The following is an 18,031-nucleotide window of genomic DNA, read 5'->3' as shown; positions in this document are numbered from 1 at the left end:
TGCATCAATTGTAAGCATAAAAGAGCCGCTATACATGGGTGGATATGATTAGAATAAGTATCCCACACCTTCCATGCACAACAGAACCACTCTGCTCTTTGCTTAGGTTGCACAAATTTTTAGATAAGTTGAAGAAAGGTCCAATTGTTTTTAGGATCTACTCATTCAAGTTAATGCGATTCTTAATGAAATTTTTGCAAAAAATTCTTGTTTTAAGGATCTACTCATTCAAATTAATGCAAGTTAATGCAATTTCCCCTCTAAGGGGAAAGACTCCAGACTAGGAGAATACTATTTCTCCATATTAAGCCATCAGGTTACAAAATTAGCAGGCAGGTGGATTTTTTTCCCCATTGATCTCGAGCAGGGGTGTCAAACTCGGCCTGCGGGCTGGATGCGTCACGTGCTGACAGCGTCACGTGCTGGCCCTGCCCAGTTTAGCGAAGGGGAGGGGAAGTACCAATACATCATGTGACAATGTCGTGACGACATAAGTTTAACACCCCTGATCTAGAGCCTAAATAATAAAGACTTACTTTTACCCAGTGATTTCATCCACTTTTGAAAACAAAGAATGCCTACCATACTTAGACCTGGTAGCAAAGAGGGGAAGGAAGAGGGAATACTTTAGAAGTCAGGAATAGATAAAATATAGATCAAGATATACTGGTAATCCACTCTGAGTAATCCACAAGAATCAAAATCCAATTGTAAGGTTCCAGCAGTTTCCCTGAGCCACTGAAATGCCAAAGAGAGTGAGACTCAGACGAGGCTTGCAAAATATCAGCTTTTATTTATGGCCATAGCAAAAGCTAGGTGACAAAACTATATCCAAAACATACAAACAAATGCATGTAAGGAATAGCCACACCCTGCAAGAGTGGCTCAGAGTATTAGATACATTTTAGGCAGATAGAAACAAAGTTTATCCAATCAGAGACAAAGATTTGTTACCAACGTGATCTTTAAAGTCTTTTGTTCAAGCTCCTGTCTCTGTCTATCTTATCTGTGGAGTATTCCTATGGCCTTGTGTAGGGGGTGTGTCAGATCCCTAAAAGTGAGAGGAGCCATTACAGGGTGGCTGCCCGGCCTTTGCCAAGTTGTTTTTCGGCAGAATGCTTTAAGGATTTATCAGCCAGGAAAACTCCCTACTTTGGTTCCTTTATCTATGGGGCCTGATATTCCCATGTAACAATTATATTGTAACATAAGCAATTCATAATAAAAGCAAATAGCCAATACTTATCCATATTGATTCATATACTCCTTCATCGTTGTCTAAATTAAAGTAACAGAATTATAGATATGATTTATAGTAAGTTAGATATAAATATGGATATTTATGGATGCAGGAAGTAAAGGATTCTGCTTTCCTGATGCATCCCCGTGTAAAGCAAGGGGAGTCAAACTGAAAAAAAGCATCATTATCTCCCTAAACATTATTTAATAAACTAGTCTGTCTCTGTCTTAACAGTTGAATAGTCACTGTAAAGAAAACACAATGCTATCTTAAATGTGTTCATCCTATCTAAGAACTGTATTTGATTCTATTTAAGATATTTTTTTTAAAAAAAAGATGAGGCACTTTATGTATGATCCTACTTAAGAGCTTTAAAAGGGTGAGGCTGCACTGACCTCTGGCTTTGAAGCTTTGATTCTCTGCTGCCCTTTGGATATGCATGACTGCACTTCGAGAAGAAAAGCAATCGTGCTGTGTGAGTACATGGAAATTTATCCCATTATAGCAAGATTTTTATTATAGATTGTCTCTCTATGCTGCATTATTCCGTGGAGCATCGGTTTATTGAAAGAATAAATAAATATGCAAACAGATAAGTATGAAATGCTAGCAGAAGTCAGGTATGATTTGATTTGCCAAAACTGTGAAGGATCTCTTGAAGCAGTACACAGATGCTGCATTATGCAGTGATAAATTCAGCCAATTGATAATTTGGATGCTGTGATTTTTATAATATTGTCAGCATTTGATACTAATGCATATTACTTATAATATTTTTTTTTAAAAAAATCTGTCCCTGGGGCATGGCATTTCAGGCCATCCTGTTTATTTTGTTGCGTAGTGGCCTATCTGATGAGCTAACAAAAGTATAAAAAGAGGTTTGCCACCTGCGTATTATTATAAATCAAACTCAAGTGTGATGAGTATTTTTCAATGTATAAGACATACTTTTCCCTACCCTCAAAAAGTGGGCGGAAATGTCTGTGCATCTTATATAGTGAATGTTGCCAAAGCCCCGTCCACCAGCCCCACCCTTCTGCTTCGGCCTCCCATCAATTTGCCTCCTTGCAATAAACAACAAACAGCATGGTCAGCTTCAGCACAGCCTGATTTAGCACGAGCAGCTGATTGGCAGTTGGATCGTCCTCCTGGAATACCGTCTATCAGCTGTTCCAGGCTGCGGAGATCGCCACCACTCATCATCGCCATCACCACCCATTGCTGCTGCTGCACACCGGCACCACCTGAAACGGGCCAAAAATGGGGCATGTGAAAGCCAAAAGCAGGACATGCAGAGGCCAAAAACGGGACCCATATTGCCACAAGAAGGAGGGAATCAACTTATTTTCCAAAGCACCAGAAGACAAGACAAGAAACAATGGATGGAAATTAATCAAGGAGCGATGCAACTTGGAATTAAGGAGAAACATCCTAACAGTGAGAATAATTAACCAGTGGAACAGTTTGCCTTCAGAAGTTGTAGGTGCTTCATCACTGGAGTTGTTGTTTTATTTTTATTTTTTTTAAAAAGACTACACAGCCACTTGTCTGAAATGTTTAAGCAGGAGGTTGGACTAGAAGATCTCTAAGGTCCCTTCTAGCTCTATACTGATTCTAAGCATTGTTGTGGATGTTTCCATTCTCCAAGGGTTCTGGAAAGCCCTTAAGACCTGGTCCAGTTTCCAGACCTGAGGCTTATATATTAAAGTACTGTTAGAATTCTGTTTTGCTTTCTTTGACATGTTTGTAAGATCATTTTCTTCTAGGCTGTGTGTAGTTTTATGTTTAATTATTTTTATGGATTTTTCTTTTGTATGCCATCCAGAACCCATTAGAGTTGGGTGGCTATAAAAGAAATAGTGAATGAACCCCAGTGGCTAGTTTTAAATGTTACACTAAATCTATGATGAATATTTATCAACACATATTAAATGAGGCTCGCTTTAATCAGTTTATTTAAGCCATCATTGATGACTCTTCACATAATGATGGTCATAAATGATTGCTTAGAAACCACCACTTAGAAACCAAACCACCATTGTACTAAACAAAAATTGTAGAGCAGATCCTCATCATACAAGAAATGAAGCTACTGGAGGACTATGATAGCCTTGCTAGTAGTAGAAACAAAATTGTTTCCTTTCAAAGTTCCCTGAAATTCATATACTGTATAGCTTTTTTTTAAAAAAATCCACACTAAGAAAATTGAGAAAGGAAACCTGCTAGGCTGGTGTTAGGAACACAAGAAGCTACCTTATGTTAAATAGAACTATTGATCAACCTGTCCATCAAGTTTGATTTTATCTATTGCATCTGTCCCCCAAAAACTGATCTACTGTATCTCAATTCCCAGGATTTCCAGTCAGGATGAGTCTGGATCGTTTTACCTTTGAAACTTCCAGATATAAACACACCTGGGAATGTTGTTAGTTGTAATTCTTCATAGATGTATTAGTTACACTGGCATTTTTCATTTCCTGCAGAGCTCTGGAACATGTAACATTCCTACAACTGAACCAAAGGTAGTATTAAAGAAATTTGTTGCCCTAGGCTATGCAAGTTCCAAATTATCTTTCCCAAAGCTTGGTAAAAGTGAGTTTGGTGCAAAGTCCATTGCTGTTTTGGCAGGTTGAAGAACAAATGGGAGAAAATTCCATTAGTGATATATTCATTTTTTGTTGGTGGCAATGAAAAGTTGGAAGCTTCAAAGAGTTCCTGCAGCTGTGGAATGTTCAATGCTACGTTTTATCTGTTGACACAATGCTGGTCAAGGTGATGAACATTCCTCCAGGTGACTGACATTGATGAAGGTCCCTGGGGTCAATGCACAGGCACTCCAATTATGAGTTCCCACGAATAAATGGCCATGGGAGGGGGAAATGAACATATTTGTGACATTCCAAATGTTGCTATACCTCAGGTCCCTCACCCCTCATCATGTTTTGTATGATGGAGGGATAGGTAACGTAAGATCGCAAGATGCACACAGGTTTGTCCTCATCATATCAGGATAGAGAGACAGACAGACAGACAGACAGACAGACAGACAGACAGACAGACAGACAGACTGACTGACTTTGGTGAGCAAGCATCAGAACTTCATTTTTTAATGTGTGCCAGTGTGTTCACAGGAAAATGACAATAAAGGTTATTTTATCAGTATCAATGTGTAGTGTTTGCAAGATAGAAGATTTCTCCATAATATAAATGGCATTTTGATTCTTCACTTAGCATTATCCTTTTGGCAGCTAATTATGTTACATCTTGTTCTCATATAATCAAAGGAAGTACCAAATGATTAGAACACCTGCTTTATGGGTAGGGGTACTCAGATGGATAGAATTCACTGACCAGCAATAACTTTTGGCAATGATGTTAACCAGTAGTGGGTTTCAAAAAATTTGGAACCTCTTCTATAGGTGTGGCCTGCTTTCTGGGACTGGCTTGCTGGACATGTGACTAGGGTGGGAGTGGCTTGACAGTCATGTGACCAGATGGGAGTGGCTTGGCAGTCATATGACTGGGTGGGAGTGGCTTGGCAGTCATGTGATTGGGTGGGAGTGGCCAAGACAATGTCACTGAATTCTTTGCCCCAATGGATGATCTACAAAAAGATATAAAAAAGGAAATTTATTATTTTGTGTACTTACCACTTAAATAAGATTAAAATAAGTACACAAAACAATAAAAGAGCTACTTACAGAAGGACTGTCCTTGCCAGTCTTCAATATCACTGACTCCAATGATAGTAGGTCAGTCATCACTAACTGAGTTTAAACATGCTTGGGATAAGCATGTGTCAATCATCATGATCCCAGAACTCTTTTTTTCCCTTCATCACAGGAATCTTCTCTCACTTCACTGCTAAATTTTGGGTTGATTTCAGGATGCACCTCCACTTAGTTCACAATTATGGTACTCTCCCAAAACTTTGTGGTGTGGTTATCCAGTATATTAGTCCTATATGTATAGTAAATCAGTACTGTATATCACGCTGTGTGGGTGGGTGTGCGAATCTCTATGTGTGTGTGTGTGTGTATATATATATATATATATATATATATATATATATATATATGTGTGTGTGTGTGTGTGTGTGTGTGTGTGTGTGTGTGTGTGTGTGTGTGTGTGTATAATCATATAATCTGTATATATCTATGTCTTGTCTTGTCTGTCTGTCTTATCTATCTACTTACCTACCTACTTAGTTGGGGAGGAGAGGTTGACCCCTAGGCCCCTGAAATACGGGGTTCCTCAGGGTTCGGTCCTGTCCCCCCTGCTATTTAATATCTACATGAAGCCACTGGGTGAGATCATTCGACGGCACGGGATAAAACACCATCAATATGCGGATGATACACAGCTGTATCTGTCCGCCCCGTGCCAACTCAGTGAAGCGGTTGACATGATGTGCCAGTGCCTGGAGGCTGTTAGGGTCTGGATGGGGGTTAACAAGCTTGTACTCAATCCAGACAAAACCGAGTGGCTGTTGTGTTTCCCTCCCAAAAACTTGGTCAATATTCCATCACTCAGGCTGGGGGGTGAAAATCTACACCCCTCAGACAGGGCTCGCAACTTGGGGGTCCTCCTGGATCCACAGCTGACTTTAGAACACCATTTGTCGGCTGTGACCAGGGGGGGCATTTGCCCAGGTTCGCCTGGTGCACCAGTTGCATCCCTACCTGGACCGGGAGGCACTCGCAACAGTCACTCACGCCCTCGTGACCTCAAGACTGGACTACTGCAATGCGCTCTACATGGGGCAGCCCTTGAAGAGTATTTGGAGACTTCAACTTGCCCAGAACGCAGCCGCGCGAGCGATTGTGGGTGCACCTCGGTACACCCACGTTACACCTATCCTCCGCGAGCTGCACTGGTTACCGATCAGTCTCCGGATACGCTTCAAGGTGCTAGTCGTAACTTATAAAGCCCTTCATGGTATTGGATCTGGGTACTTGAGAGACCGCCTGCTGCCAATTACCTCCCACAGACCCATTAGATCTCACAGGGTCAGCCTCCTCCGGGTGCCATCTACCAGCCAATGCCACCTGGCTATTACCCGGGGGAGGGCCTTCTCTGTGGCAGCTCCGGCCCTCTGGAATGAACTCCCCGTAGGGATTCGGGCTCTCACCTCTCTCCAGGCCTTCTGAAAAGCCTTCAAAACCTGGCTTTGCCGGCAGGCCTGGGGGTGATGAGTTCCCTCCCCTCTCGACATTATGGTTGTGCGACTGTTGTCTACTTTTATTATTTGTATTTTGTCTTTTATGTTCCCCTTTTTCCCCTCCTTGAATTGTTCGCCGCCCTGAGTCCTCCCGGAGAAGGGCGGCATACAAATAATAAAATACAAATACAAATACAAACAGGCGGGGTGAGCGAGCAACAGGGCCGGGGCAGGCGTTTTGGAACTTCCAGGTTCACCGGTGGAACCTCTCCTAACTGGTTCTACCAAACCAGTTAGAACTGGCAGAAACCCACCTCTGATGTTAACAGAAGAAAAAGCTGCCACTGTCTTTCAAAGAACTGGAAACCCAGTTGCACTTGAACTCTGTATTCATAAGACTACAGGTTATGCAACACCTAAATCTCAGCAGTCATTTCATTTCATTCATTCATTCATTCAATTTCTATAGCTGTCCATCTCAGTCAGTGACCCTGGGCAGGTTACAATTCAAAATGTTGCTATCGCTACCAAATCCATTAAGATCTATTGTAACAATGCCATTGTCTTCTGCTTCTAGGACATTGTCTTCTGGTTCCCCACCCAAAACGAAAAGCAGCTTTCTTGTTCTGCATATATAAAACTGTTCAGTAAATTATAGTTTCCTTTTCTACATGTAATTGTTTGGAAAGAAAAGTTTAGCCAGCATGATGGTACTGAAGAGAGTACCCTTTAATTTCATACTCATATCAGTATTTAACATTTGATTTGACCCATATAATTATTTTTGTTTAACAGATTCTTATCTGACTCTTACTGTTCATTATTTGAATACCTTGCCTTATTCGTGAATACTGTGTCTCCAGATTTCACACTACAGAGGTTTATACATGGCTTTTGTTTTGAAATTTGGGACTGCAACTTAATTTTATTTCTACTTTCCTGGCTATTGATTTCCTATATTCTTCCCTTCCTTTTCAATGTGCAAGGACCTGTAGATTACAGCATTAATTTATTGCAAGGTTGTTTTTCCCTATCCAGGAGAAGCTACAGCATTCCCCATATCAACCCAAGGTTGATGGAGCTTAAGGAAAGCTTTGGTCAGTCCAAATTGCAGTCTTTCTATGTAACCAATGTATCATCCCCCAATTAAGAGCACAACAGTCCAAGGATGCAAGAAAAGCTGTGCTTGATCAGACCAAAGCATTCTGTAGCTCAGCACTCTATGCCCCGAAACAGAGGTTTCTGGGAAGCCCATAAAGAGATCATGAAGACAACAGCAATCATTGAAGTTGGAGGATTTTTCCAAACATTGTTTAAAATATAAAGAATAGGCAGTTACGAACAACAGTGAATTATTGAGAAGTAAAACAATTCAACAAAACAGTTCAGAGCTCCAATATTTTCACTCCCTAATTGTGCGGCCTACATTTTTCTCATTGGACTATTTATTTATTAGGTGGAGGGGGAATTCTTTAGAATTTGTGTGTTTTTTTAAAAAAAAATTGCCATGGACAGAAGTGTCAAACTTACGGCGTCACGTGACGTATCATGACTTTCCCCCCCTTTGCTAAACTGGGTATGGGCGTGGTCATTGTGTGACTCATCCAGCCCGCAGGCTGGGAGTTTGAAACCCCTGGCCTAGGCCATTGTTTTTCAACGTTGGCAACGTTTAAGATGCGTGGATTTCAACTCGCAGAATTCCTCAGCCAGCATAGAGTTGAAGTTCACACATCTTAAAAGTTGCCAAGGCTGAAACACAGTCATCTAGATTTTACCATTTTTTTCAAGCCTGCTGATATTGCCTTTGTGTGTGCATGTGTGTACACAAAGGGTGCCATTGTCCAAAGAATCACATCCTGGAATCAAGACATGATAAAACTTGAATGGAGACCACTAAAAAAAATCACATTGTTACAGGGTATATGAAGGTCAGATTGTTGCTTTGCAAATTAGTTACATAAGAACATTTTCTCTCTTTAACTAAAAGCTAACTTTTCTTCAGTTAAAGCTGCCTTTAATAAGCTTTCCAGAGCTGTGAACATACATACACACTTTTAACAATACCCTTTATATATTATTTATTTTCCCTCATTTTTTCCTGTCTGCACAGCTTAGAAAAGTAAGAGAAACATACACATATCCTAAATTCTGAGCATCTGGCTATTTGATATCACTAAAAAAAAATACCTCAAAAGCCTGTATTGCTTCAGAAATACCAGCCATTAGTAAACAGTGTTGCTTAGATTGAATTAAAAGCCTTGAAGAGACAAGAAACTGTTGTTTCTAACTGCAATAGTAAGCTGAAGATTTTTTTTTAAAAAGGTGGGGGCAAAGGATGTCATAATTCTGTCTGTCAAGTGATTTGGAACTTTGCTCTTCTCGGAAGTTAATTATTACACAAATGAGCTCCCCCCCCCCAAAAAAAAACCCCACCTCCCTTTCTTTAGCATCAAATCCCTTCTGTCCATGCCCATGTTTCCTTTAGATATCCGAAATAGACTAGCAACTGCCATGAATATAATTTCCCAGGCTTCTCTACTGCCCATCCCAGCCTTAAAGTTCCAGCATATCTGAAGAGTTCCTATTATCCTCTGTATATTATTTTGGAGAAAGTAGGGTGGGTGTGGAGTTTGGTCCCGTAAAATATACACAAAGTTTTCCCATGGCCTGTTCCTGGCCAGCTCCTTACAGCACACTCTGGGCATTCGCAGCTGATGCTGGAATGTGGCATTCCCTTGACAACTATTAACCCCCAATTGAGAAGGACCAACTGCTTTCCATTGTGCAGAGTTTTGAGTGAAGGATGCTTTGTGAGATGATGTAATGCCATGTATGCAAACCAAAAGAGAAGCTCAAACAGCATTTGGTAATTGTTCAGTGACTTCAAAAAAAAAAAGAAGGACCCCAAAGAGCTACCTCCAGGGGCAAGGCAATCCTACTGAAGCAGGAAAAGTTTGTGGCTCATACATGCCCAATGTTCTTAAAAAGTCTCTCCTCATTGCAGGTTCTGCGGGAAGAAGATTTAGAACATTGGAGAAACTGTAAATTATTAACAGTTCTGAGTTTTATGGCGTTTGGGTTTGTGCTACTCTACCTGCTAGCTTTTAGCATGGCAATAAATTATACTTTGTTGTGCCTCAGCATCCTGTTTCATCTGAATTATCTGTTTAATCATCTGTTAATCATTAAACTGCCCACAAATTCCAACAGGTGGTGCTATAGGCAACAGGTATTCCTAAGGCAGGCTAAGAACAAAAATAAGGATAGCTTTAACAGAGAGAAAAATGATACTTATTCCGGATAAGCAGAATGCCTGTGCCAAGTGGTCTAAACTCTGGCCAGGTTCAAAGAGGACTGTGCCCAGTGACTAGAGATGCCTCCAGCACACCCAAGGCAGCTGATGTTTTTCAAAGAGAGCTGAAGTTGCCAGCATTCCTCTTTAGCCCTCACAGCAATTGTGGCTCCTTCACTTTCATATCTGTCCCTGCAAAACATAAACACAGACACCCATAATGTCTGGCTTTCTTTGCTTACGCTGCAGTTCAAAAGAAACTTTGCAGTCATAAAAGAAAACTAAGTGCCAAGGGATGAATGCATCAGGAGAGCTGTGTAAAACAGAAGGCTAAAAACAAGCCAGGGGCTGGCTCTCACACCGAGATTAAGCCAGGATAAAAGAGAGGGTGGAACCAGGGCTAATACTAAATATTATTCATCTTAGAATCATAGGGCTGGAAGGGACTTTGGAGGTCTTCTAGTCCAACCTATTTCCCAAGGCAGGAGTCCTTATACGATCCTTGACCAATCTTTTCTTTAAAACTTTCAAGCCTTGGGTTTTTAAAATTCCAGCCTAGGAAAGGTTAGTATAAATATAAAGGAGATCTTCGTGCTTGTGCAAGAAAGACGTGGTCGGAGCTGTTGTCTTTCTATAAATCTTGGTGGGGGTGTGTGGAGTACTGGCTTTGTTGCTGTAAGTGGGTTGATTGGCTGTGTAGTTGCATCCTGATTGGTAGATGGAGTTGATGTTTGTAGATTGGTCGGCTTTTTCATATCATCCTGTGCGGCTGAGGTGTTGGCTGTGTGTCTGTTGTTCTTTTGTGTTGTAATGACCTGGGTGGTGGGTGGGGTTTGTTTGTTGACTAGGGCTGGTTTCCAGATGTCTGCTAGGTGGGAGGTATCGTCATCTTTATTCATGTTGTGGGGGTATTTCTCTATTTTGATGGCTTCCATAATTATTCTCTTGTTGAAGTGTTCTGTTTTGGAGATTAATTTGGTTCCTTCAAAATCAATTTCATGTCCTGTTGCTTTAATGTGATAGAAAAGGAAGTTTTTTTTCTTTTTTTCTGACTGCGTCCTTGTGTTCTGCTATGCGTGCATTTATTCTATTAGTTTGTCCAATGTATGCGGCAGGGCAGATTTTGCATGGTATTTCGTAGACTCCTTGGTTTTCTAACTGGATCTTGTCTTTGGGGTTTCTTAAGCTGTTGGCTATTTTTTGGGCAGTGCTGAAGGCTGTCTTGATATTGTGTTTGTGGAGAATTTCGCTGATTTTACCTGTGGTGCCTTTGATGTAAGGGAGGAGGGTGATGCCATTGTCCTGTTCTGTGTCTTGGTTCTTGGAGGGAGTCTCCCTTTGGATTAGGTTGGTAATTTTTTTTCTTTGGAATCCATTGGAGATTAATACATTTGTAAGAGTATGTAATTCAATTTTCAGGTGGTCTTTGTCAGCTAGGCATTTGGTTCTGGAGATGAGGGTCTTGGCTACAGAGTTGATCCGTGCAGGGTGGTGTTGGGATTGTGTGTTTAAGTAGTGGTTGATGTGTGTTTTTTTCCGGTAGATGGTGTATCCTAGGGAGCCATTGGGTTTTTTGTAGATTAGGACGTCCAGAAAGGGAAGTTGGTTGTTTGCTTCTATTTCCATAGTGAATTGCATTTTGGGGTGTAGGCTGTTGAGATGTGTGAGGAAGTTGTCCAGTTTTTCTTTTCGGTGTGGCACAATCACGAAAGTCTCATCAACATATTTAAGCCAGAGTTTGTGTTTGTGTTCAGATTTATCTAAGGTGTTAATTTCAAAATGTTCCATGTATGTTTGCGATGATGGGTGAGAGGGGTGATCCCATGGGTGCTCCTTCTATCTGTTTGTATCTTTGTCCTTTATGGATGAAGTATGTGTTGGTTAGGCAGTGGTTGGTCAGATCTAGGATGTGTTTAGGAGGCTTGTGTTTGTTCTGGATAGCTGTCAAGGCTTCTTTAATAGGCACTTGGGTGAAGAGGGATATGACATTGAAGCTCACAAATAGGTTGCTGGGTTGTAGGTTTTGTTTCTTTACTGTTTCTATGAAGTGGAGTGAGTTTTGTACGTGTGAGGTGAGGGATTCTGTGTAGGGCTGAAGTTGTTTGGCAAGAAATTTGGCAAGATTCTGTAGAGGTGAGCCTATGGAGCTGACTATGGGTCTGAGTGGTGTTCCTTCTTTGTGTATCTTGGGGAGGCCATAGAGCTTGGGGTATCTTGATGATTTCTCTCTGGGGATGATTCTTTGCTTGATTTCTTCACTGATGGGAGAGCCTTTTATTTTGGATTTTTCCAGGTAGGTGGTGGGATCTGTAAGCGGGGTCTTGGAGTAGGTTGGATAGTTTGGCTTGGTAGTCAGATGTGCTCCTCCCTGTAGAGGTAAGATATTTGTTTTTGTAGATTTTCACAGGTGTAGGTATGCTGGTCTTGTTGTATTCGGGTCTTTTTCCGTGTAAGATTGAGATTGTCTTGGCAACATTTCAGCGAGATCCCACTACACACACACACACACACACACACAGGATAGTAGCAAGAATATAATGAATATAAAGGATAGTACCAAGGCTTTGTAGGACATTTGCATCTCGAGATTCAGGTGAACAGTCAACAGGGGTGGCGTCTGGATTCTTTTACTGCTGGTTTCCTCAGGGATGTACTTCGGGTGCACATGCGCTTGATGTGCACATGGGCAGTAATGAAAAAATTGATTCTGCGCATGCACAGAAGCAAAAAACAAGATGGCGGCACCATAGGTGCCTCCGATAGAACCAGTTCAGGGGCATGTGCGGCCAAGTTACTACCTACTTGGCCGAAGCAGTCCAAACTGGTAGGAACCCACCTCTGGAACAGTGCTAAAATAAATGAAAGCTTTTTGCTCACATATCTGCAATTGAGCTATGGACAAGGAAAATAGGAGCATGCATATTTAAATGTTATAAAGTGTGCAAAACCTACCTCTGGAAAACTGCCTTGCTTCAGGAAGCAAGGCAGGCTAAAATGAATTGGTTTTTCAGACACTGGGAGCATCTTACCACCATGTGACTATCCACTGTATTTTGGTGTGGTAGAGATTTGAAAGGATTCAATCACCCTGTTATTTCTAAACGAAGTCTCAGCTTTTACCCCCTGCTACAGCGAATGTGCTCAGGAATGTCCACAAGGAGGTCAAATGCACTGAAATAGTGGGTGTGACTGGTTGATTGAAGCCCTGCCCCCTCGTAACATGTACTGCATGCATATAAAATGGGGCAAGGCTTCAATCACCCAGTTATTGGCTGCTATTGGTCCCTCTTCCTGCCTATCTGCTATTGTGACAAAGGGAGTGCTTTTCTGATCAAAGAAAATTAGCATTTAGAAGGCCTTTTTTATCAGGGTTCTGAAGCTACAATGAAATAGGAAGGTGCAAACCTTGGCTTCATTGAAATGTTTTTCATACATTGTCTTGGTATTTAGCCTACTTTAAGAAATCAGACTTAGAAAATATGTGTGGTATTACATAGAATGAAAGAAAGAACCAGCAGTAGAGGGGGAAGAGGGATGTGATGGCTCAGTGGCTAAAATGCTGAGCTTGTCAATCAGTAAGTCAGTTGTTCAGCAGTTCGAATCCCTAGTGCCGCGTAACGGAGTGAGCTCCCGTTACTTGTCCCAGGTTCTGCCAACCTAGCAGTTCAAAAGCACATTTTAAAAAATGCAAGTAGAAGAATAGGGACAACCTTTGGTGGGAAGGTAACAGCGTTCTATGCGTCTTTGGTGTTTAGTTGTGCTGGCCACATGACCACGGAGATGTCTTCGGATAGCGCTGGGTCTTTGGCTTAGAAACTTAGATGAGCACCACCTAGAGCTGGAAACGACTAGCACGCATGTGTGGGGGAACCTTTAACTAAGGGGGGGGGGAATCTTTAGCAGTTTAAAGGGATCTTTAAAAAGATGCAGGGAGATGATATAACTTTGATGCCTAACTGTGCTATGACTCAAATATCTGTTTGATATATTACAGAATTAAAAGGATTAACCTTACATACCTTTCAAAGTGGATGGCATTATTTATGCTGTAGTGAAGATAGTTTAAAACACGCAGCCACCAAAGCCTGTTTAAAAGCACAGCCAGATTTTATTGCATGGGGCTAGCCACACGTTCTTGAGGGGAGGTATGATACTATGATATTCTTTATCCAGTTTTGGAGATGAGAGGCTACAAGTTGATCCCCTGGAGACATCACATTAGGTTTTAAAGCCATGTTCCTAATTTACAAGGCATTTAGTGACACAGTCCATTTATATTTTAAAAAGGTGGGCCATCATTTTTCCCAACTTTGTAAGCCACAACATATATAAAAATATGTAGCTTAACAAGTGAGATAAACCTTTGAAACTCTTTAAAGAGAAAAGAGCCAAGAATGGCATGTCAACACTTTCAATCTGTCAACTGTAGGCTGGGAAAGGAAAGTAGGGTGTTTTGTGTTTTAATAGCAGTTGTAAACAGTAGGAGAACATTCAGATAGAATTAGGTCTTCTGAAAGCCTCCATTTCCATTTATTTCTCTGGATTTTGTGTTTTGATGACCATTAGAACTTTTACATAATATGTAAAATATTAAGAAGAGCCTTCTATGTTCAAATAATAGAAATAACATCAAAGGCAATGATCCAGGAAGCCACAGAGCACATCCACATGATCTTGGATGCTTAAAGATTAGTCTCAACTGATCAGAGATAGCCTATTATTTGCATACTCCCAAAGTGTTCTGGAACTTGGACCTTTTGCATTTCATTACACAGAAAAAAATATTAGTGAAAATCACGAAAACCCCCATGTCCTGAGTATATCATTGGCATTACTCCAAGAAACTTCTGCTACTCCTATTCAAAGAAAAAGACTCAAGTATACTAAAGTCCAAGAACTTAGCAGTGTAAACCAAGGAGAATCTTGAGAACACATCAAATAATCTCAGATAATTTGTCACAGAGGACATGGCCAGTCACAAAATCCCTTTTTGATTGTCCTGTTTATTTATTTCAGGGGAAATGAGAGATGCATTTTCTGCCATTGTTCAGTAATTACTCAAATTCATTTTGGCCCACAACAAATCACTCTGAGAGATTATGAAATACTGAATGTTAAGGAAATTTGATAACTCCTAAGAAGAACTTTTTGTAGATGAGTTTTATGCAGGGAGCAAAACATATCATTAAAATAAACCCTTCAGGCAATGATTGCTGGAAGACTCTCTGCGCATTGTGTGTTTTTTCCACTACCTTTCTTGGCTTAAGACTTCCTTTGCTTGTGCAGCCTCTTGTGGCCCCTGCTGCTTTTCAGGAATGCTGTTTGCCTCCGGGGCAACATCTTAAAAAGTCTGGGACCAAAGAAGAAGTGGCATCTCACTTTGGCTTGCAGAGAAATTAAGAGTTTACAAAGGGCAGTTTCAGTGAGGACAATTGCTTCCAATTGTTTTTGTTTCAGGGCTTCGGCCCTGCAGAGCTGCTTTGAGTCACTGTCTGCCTCTTCTCAGTCCCTTATTCATTCTCCAAGTTCTTTCATTATAAAGGAGGGAGGAAGGGAGGAGGCAAGATTGTAGTTTGCAGACTGTACCTGCCAGATCCTCCATTCTGGGTGGATCTGGGAGATACTGAGACGTAAATCAAAATAAGCACTTCAAGAATTGGGGGGGGGGAATCAAGGACTAAAAATGAGCATGCTTTCAGGAAAAAGCATCAGGAATGAACCACTGCTAATCTCCCTGTAATAAAATGCATGTATCATTTAACCTCTGGAATTTTAGCCATGTGGAACCCTGAGTGCTTAAGAAAGAATACAGTGGTTCACACACACACACACACACACACAGAGAGAGACAGAGAGAGAGAGAGAGAGAGCGAGAGAGAGAGAGAGGGAGAGAGAGAGAGCGAGAGACCAATGTTGGCATTAAAACCAGGTGAAACTGGAACTTAGTCTCATTTCCAAAATGTAAACATTGCTCAAGATTCCGAATTCCAAATAGTTCCCTGTTGCATTAGAAACCTATCATTACCTTCAGCAGCAAACCTGTGTGACTATGCCACTTAAATACAGCATATTTGCACACGTGTTTTCAATTAAAAAAACATGGGAGCCACAAAGAAGGTGCAAATGTTTAGGTCTGAAAACTCAAAGCTACAATCTTAGTAAAGGCAAATAGCGCTGAATGCAGTCAAAGTCTGGAAAAGAGATTTTCATGGAGGCTTGAATGAAACTAACTATAATGAAAGAAATAGGGATTGAGAAAAGAAGAGCTGCACAAGAGAAAATTTAAATAGAATAAACTATGAAGGGTGTACTTTATTAATCAAGAACAATCATCTTTAACGTGAAACTGTCCAGAAATGTCAGAATATAACCTACCATTATTCTGGAAATGAAATGAAGCCCAACACAGCTGATGGTTTGCCTTAAATAATTTTAAACATAATTTTATATTCTTATTCCAGAACTCACATAAAGCTGTAGTAAAAGCAATTTTATTTTAATCATTTCTATGGAGAGTGCAGTTTTAGATGACCATTGATGGACATTGTCTCTATTGAAAATTGTTGGGTAAATCACAATGAACTAAACAAATATTCTAAAAAGGAGGTAATGATAAGCCATTGTACTTTTTATTATGCTGATCAGTTTCATCTGGAGGTTCTTTAATGGTTTCAATATTATTTTTGATATTTTTCTAGCAGTTTTATCATGCTTGGGATGGTTCTATCATAAAATGGAGCTTATGAGAGAGAGGAAGGGATACATGAATTTGGCACAGATTGCTTCACTTCCTCATCCACACAACTGTTCATAAGCAAAGTATTGAATAGTTTCCTTAAGAACTTGGATAATTAGGTGATTATAAACAATTTTGTTTTGTACCAAATAATTTATATTTACATAAAGTTACTTTAATGCAGACAATCTAAACTAAACAGCATAAACTTTCTGACTCAAACACCACAAGCAAAAGAGTGCAATTTGGCATATATTTATTCATAACTAAAGATCAGGTGTGCTTCTAACATCTTCCAATTACCCAGCTAATTGCTTGAATTGTGGTGGTTAGGCTAAAGCTGTTGCTGTAAGTTATGGCATGATTTATGCCAGCAGACCCAAGAGGAATTCTCTATAAGCCTTTTTTTTTTTTTGGAATGGTTTTAAAAGAATCTTAGCATACTTCCATACCTTAGGAGTTCCTGTCACAGAAGGCTTGCATGCAAATACTTCTAACTGGTTTTTGCAGGGTTCTTAGAATCCATGTGGCTCACAGAATCAGAAAAAATTACTTTTTACACAATCTCCATTCTGAAAAAAAAAATTTCGTTGTGCCCACCTGATGGGTTGGAATACAAATAGAATCATCTCCAACCCACACAGAAATGGAATGATGAGAATTGTAGGACATCACATCTGGAAGACAGCAGGTTAAAAAGTTGTTTTATCTAAATATGGTTAATTTATTCCTTTTTGTATTGATGATCTTATTTATTTGTTTATTTGATTGATTTGCTGTCCATCTCATCTATCTTAACAGGTAATTTCTATTAATAGATGATAGCTTGGGAACATACAATCCATTTTTAATTCATTAATTACTTTCCAAATATTCTATCCCATTTTTCTTCTAGAAACAATCCAAAACTGCTGGCAATAAAAAAGAAATGACTCTGAGTGGTTTTTTAAAAAAAATACTAGTGAAGCAATCATGGCTAGCTTTTGTCCCAACTGACTGCTATTTCTGAGATATCAAGTAGATGAACAAAAATGCTATTTAGGTGTTATTCTCTGAAACTGTGAATATTACTGCTAGCTAGCCCAATGTTTTTCTATGCACTAGTTCTAGATGATGTCACAGATCACATAATTTATATCAAAAGTACACCTAGCCAACCCTGATGAATTTGGAAGCCCTTTCCTAATTTTGCTAAAAAGTCCCACCCTGATGGCACCTATATTTCCAGTGTGACAATATATGTCTATACAACCTTCCTCGTAAATCCAGGTAGCAGAATCTTAGCATCTTAGCAGGGCTATGTCTAAAACTGTGGAATTCCTTTGTTACAGGGTACACAAGCATATGCTTCGAAATGGTTTCTTCTGCTATGCTGCTATAGCTGTGGGTGATATTATAGGGTGCACATTTAGAGCCTTTCCCCAATTGCTGACATACTGTACAATCCACTCATCCTTGAGTCAACAAAAATCTATTTGAACAGAATTGCTGTCCCCAAACCAATTCCTATCTTCTCTGTATTCTCAGTCCTGGTCAGCCATATGACTATGACCTCCCCCCTGGGGTAACTTATGATAAAGCTTACACAGTTTTACACACCTT

At 40.2% G+C, this 18,031-nt stretch overlaps 1 long non-coding RNA gene across 1 annotated transcript; it reads right to left on the bottom strand.

Moving 5' to 3' along the window:
* Window positions 1-1,109: 1,109 nt before the first annotated feature.
* On the bottom strand, window positions 1,110-8,669 carry LOC116508076. Its single transcript, XR_004255272.1, has 3 exons — window positions 8,589-8,669; window positions 3,655-3,751; window positions 1,110-2,484 (listed from the first exon to the last, which is right to left on the bottom strand). It is a non-coding gene; the product is annotated as an uncharacterized LOC116508076 (long non-coding RNA).
* Between the last annotated feature and the right edge of the window lie 9,362 nt (window positions 8,670-18,031).

Source organism: Thamnophis elegans, chromosome 4 (assembly GCF_009769535.1).
Source record: "Thamnophis elegans isolate rThaEle1 chromosome 4, rThaEle1.pri, whole genome shotgun sequence".
Taxonomy (NCBI): domain Eukaryota; kingdom Metazoa; phylum Chordata; class Lepidosauria; order Squamata; family Colubridae; genus Thamnophis; species Thamnophis elegans.
The sequence above is the reverse complement of the archived record's forward strand: the minus strand, read 5'-3'. Positions and strand labels throughout refer to the sequence as shown.